Source organism: Lupinus angustifolius, chromosome LG03, assembly GCF_001865875.1.
Source record: "Lupinus angustifolius cultivar Tanjil chromosome LG03, LupAngTanjil_v1.0, whole genome shotgun sequence".
Classification (NCBI taxonomy): Eukaryota; Viridiplantae; Streptophyta; class Magnoliopsida; order Fabales; family Fabaceae; genus Lupinus; species Lupinus angustifolius.
In genome coordinates, this window is record NC_032011.1 from 22,366,592 (window position 1) to 22,370,863 (window position 4,272).

General features: G+C 31.8%; 1 long non-coding RNA gene across 1 annotated transcript; it reads left to right on the plus strand.

Moving 5' to 3' along the window:
• LOC109343670 lies at positions 1,403–4,059 on the plus strand. Its single transcript, XR_002107242.1, has 2 exons — positions 1,403–1,587; positions 3,920–4,059. It is a non-coding gene; the product is annotated as an uncharacterized LOC109343670 (long non-coding RNA).

Genomic DNA, 4,272 nt, shown 5'->3' on the forward strand with positions numbered 1-4,272 from the left:
ACTGTTAGTATATACATATTAAATCGACCTTTATATCCATATATGTGATATGTTTTAAGGATCTTGCTAACAATCATGGTTATTTATGCACACTCTTTTTCCTCATGGTTATGAAGTTAATTTGGTTTAAATTCACTTTCAAATTGCATTTTTTCGGAAAAAATAAGAGTGCGATTTATGTTTTGGGTTGTAGGGTAGAAGGTATATAGGGTCTAACATGTAATTAAATAAAACATAAAAAATATAATAAATGGAGAGTTTAATTAAATTGTATTACATTATCTTTTGTTTAAAATAATTTAATTTAAATTTATTTATCATAGTATACACCATAATAGTGAATAATAAAACATCATAACTAGTTGACTCATTAAACTGGTAGTCAAGTGGTAGTAATTTAATACCTATATTTTATTTGATTAGAAATATTCTATACCTTTTATTATGTATTACTTATTTTGCTACTAATAAGAAACATCAATATCTTTAAAATAAATAAATTAACTTTTATTAAAAAGCAAGTTATTTCTCATGTGGAAAAGAAAATAATACAAAATATTGGGTATGATAGAGGATTTGTGTTAATTTATTTTGGTGTGCATATATTGAAGCTTCAGGGTTTACTAGTGCTTAAGATCATATGCATAATTATTCCATACTTATTCTTCAATTCTTTACTTTGCTACCATGACTTTATTTATGGTTTAATTCAAATCGAAATATAGTGTAAGAAGAATTGCCCAATCAAACTATATATTTGACTTCATCTTCCGTGTCTTAAAATCAAACAATGATTTCCTTAACATACATTCCAAAAGGATGATGTTGGTTGAACCTTAAACAAATATTGCCTCATGGGCATGTTGAACTAGTCCTTATATCAATAATAATATAATAATTATATTATATATGTAATTAAACCAATTCGAAATCAGAAAATAGTCAAATTTCATCATACTACACCAATTAAAGATGATTTAGGAATGAAAAATTAATATTTTTCAAAATGATAAACTTAAATTCAATAGTTATTTGTATTATACTTACCCATTCAATTATTTTAATTTTTATATTCATAAATGTATTATATTTATTATAATATATATGATTTAATTAGTAAACTTATTGAATTACCATTATAGTATAATATTATCAAAATTAATATGTATGTATTGACAGTTGTATAATGTGGATAACATAATATATTGATCGTATAAATTAACTTACAACTATCGGTGCATACATCTTGAAGTATTTGGTTTCATACGAGTATCTTTGTAACATTCCTGTCCGAGTTAGAAACATCCACATATATTATCCAGTGAGTATTTTTTTCATCAAAAGACTCGAATCCAATACCTAAAAAAATCATATAACATTTGAACCAGCCCGTTAACTTTTGAAAGGTATGTAATAACTCATCTGAAAAGAAATTACAAAAAACCAGGAGAGAAAGCGAACTGACACTGAACCCGGTTCCGTTCATCGAATCAATGCTTCTGATTCTGACATATATCTTCTCAAATCCCTCAGCGGTTTCTTTTCTATTCGATTCTCTCTAGCTCTTCGCGCGATCGCAAATACTAGGTATTCTTCTTCAAATCTCTTCTCTTTCTTTATTCCAATTCCACACCTAACACTTATTTCACACTGTATGTAATTATTTGCTATCTTTTGATGTTAGATTTGGTTATTGAGGTTTGTTCTTATTGTTCATTCGAATTAGTGTAATTTTGTTGCTGATTCTTATTGCTGCTCCGTAATTTTTTGGATTTTTTGACTTGAATCAACGGTTTGCAACAAATGTTTGGTGGTAGTGATTAATGAGCTAGAATTTGATGTGTTATATAGTGATCTTGCATAGTTACTTAACACTATCCACATAGCAAGGTTAGACTATTACTCCTCTCTTTAGTTACATGATTAAGGGCGCCGTTTGTATGAAAAAGAAATAAGCTGAAATTCAGCTTTTACAATAAGCTAATATTATCAGTTTCTGGCGGAAATGTTTCTTTCAAATCATTTTAAGAGAATTAATGTGTTGATAATCAGTAGAGGGTGAGCCTTAGCGCAATGGTAAGGTTGTTGCTTGTGATCTCACATCCTGACAACTGTCTATTTGTTTTTTCTGGGTAAGATTGCATATGCATACCCTCCTCACAGCCCTGCTGATAGGAGCATCGTTCACTGGGCTGTCTTGACTTTTTTGAGAATCACGGACCCACTAATACTACTGCCTCTGTTGTTTCTTTTGCTACCTGAATGGGAATTGGGTTATTGACAGTGGTTGTTCCTTCATTGGGGTGTTTTGTCCTTGACTCAATTGAGCGCCAATTATGGCCACCAAGGAAGCACCTACGACACGAGACACAGATACAACACGACATGGACACGAGGGTACACCAACTTTTAAAAATTTAGGGCATTCACGACTATGGTATAGATGCAAAATTAATATAAGATTAATATAAAATCACAAATCTTAAAGTAAAAGAGGTGAATCATGTTTTAGAACTTAGCATCAGCCACTACAAACCTAATAAAATGCTAAATTTTATCTAATTATTGTTATATTTACATTTATAATGGTATAAAAAAATAGAAAGAGAATGTATGCATTGACAATATAAGTTTTGTACACTGTTATTGCATCTTTCACCATTCATATTTAATCATCATTGACTCTTAAATATAAGTAATACAACTAAATGGTGAATGATATACTGACTGTGTAAAAGTCTTTATACTCAAGTGCATAGATATTACGCTCTAAAAAGCATTAAAACAACAACAAACAACCAAGCCATAATCCTACTAGGTGGGGTTGGCTTATAAAATATATTTGAATGTTGTAAAATATAGCCATAAGTGTTTGAAAGTGTCACAGACACGATGGCAGTTTTGGAGTGTCCGTGCTTCCTTGATGGCGACAAGACATCGATTTGGCATATCATAGATATACTAGGACAAGTTGTGGAGCATATAATTATTTAATGTCTGTCCCTTTGTTGTCAAATATTTTTCGACATTTGAAATTTTCCATTTTTTAAAGTGGAGGGATCAATTTACATCGGCGTAAGTGGTTTTTCAGTTACACTCAATCTCAGTTATTGATCTTACTTTCATCTAATGGTTATTAAAGTTACAATTTCAATGATTATTGGATGAAAATTAGATCGACGATTGAGATCAAGTGTAAGTGATTTTCATTGGTGTAAATGAATCATGTTCCTTTTCTAAAGTTGTTCAGATATTTTTCTACTCTTAGTGGCTAAACTATAAGAGCAGATGTCCAAAGACAACTGTTTTGCAGATTATATAACTACCTCAGCGTTTGCAAATTTATATGGGATCATTTAAACTTCATAATGCTGGACAGTGACAGTCCTACTGAAAGGTTCCTGCCATGAGAAAAAACATTGGGAAAAGGGGAATAAAGACAAACTATAAATTATTTCAATTTTATGGAAGTTTGTTTATCTGTCATCCCTACTTGAGCTTTAATTCTACAATCATGCTTTGATTTGATGAGGTTACCATTTGGTCTATTTGTAGAGCACCATGTGCCAAGTTATAAATATTCTTATGTCCATGTAGTTTGACATGCATGTATGGATAAATCTGGAGTTTTCTCCTTGGAGGTCATGTGTTCGAGTCGTGGAACCAGCCTCTTGTAAATGCAAAGTCAGGTTGCCAAGTATTGACCTACATAGTGGGTTTGACCCCTTTCTGGACCCCATGCTTTGAGATTTGTAGCATCAAGTTGTCCTTTGCCCATTTTTAGTTTGAGATGTATGTAAGACCCTCATTAATGTCTGAGGGGCATGGTGTGCCTAAAAATGCATTGTCTAGATATTTATAATGCATGTAGTTCTGGTTGCTGATATATTATTTATTCATGGAATTTAATGACTGCTAGATTTTCTCACTCCTGACTATAAGAGGAGCAATCTCAACTCTTTCAACTTTTTGGCAAGGGAGGGGTTGATCTTCTGCTATGCCTTCCCTTCAGCTGCTGCAACTAACTCAGCATGGCCAGAGTTTTCTGGCTTCAAGGAGGTATTGACTTTTGCTCTATATGTTTCTCCTGGTGATGTTTAATCTCATATTTGAGGTTGCAGTGACTTACCATTTGACTAAATTTGTCTGCCTACTGACCTACTACATCAAGTTTACAATTTAATCAGCTATTTTGTTCATAATGGCCACATAAGTTCTGAAAAGTGCATGGGTTTCACCCATGTAAAATGCAATACATTTGCTAAAAACCAT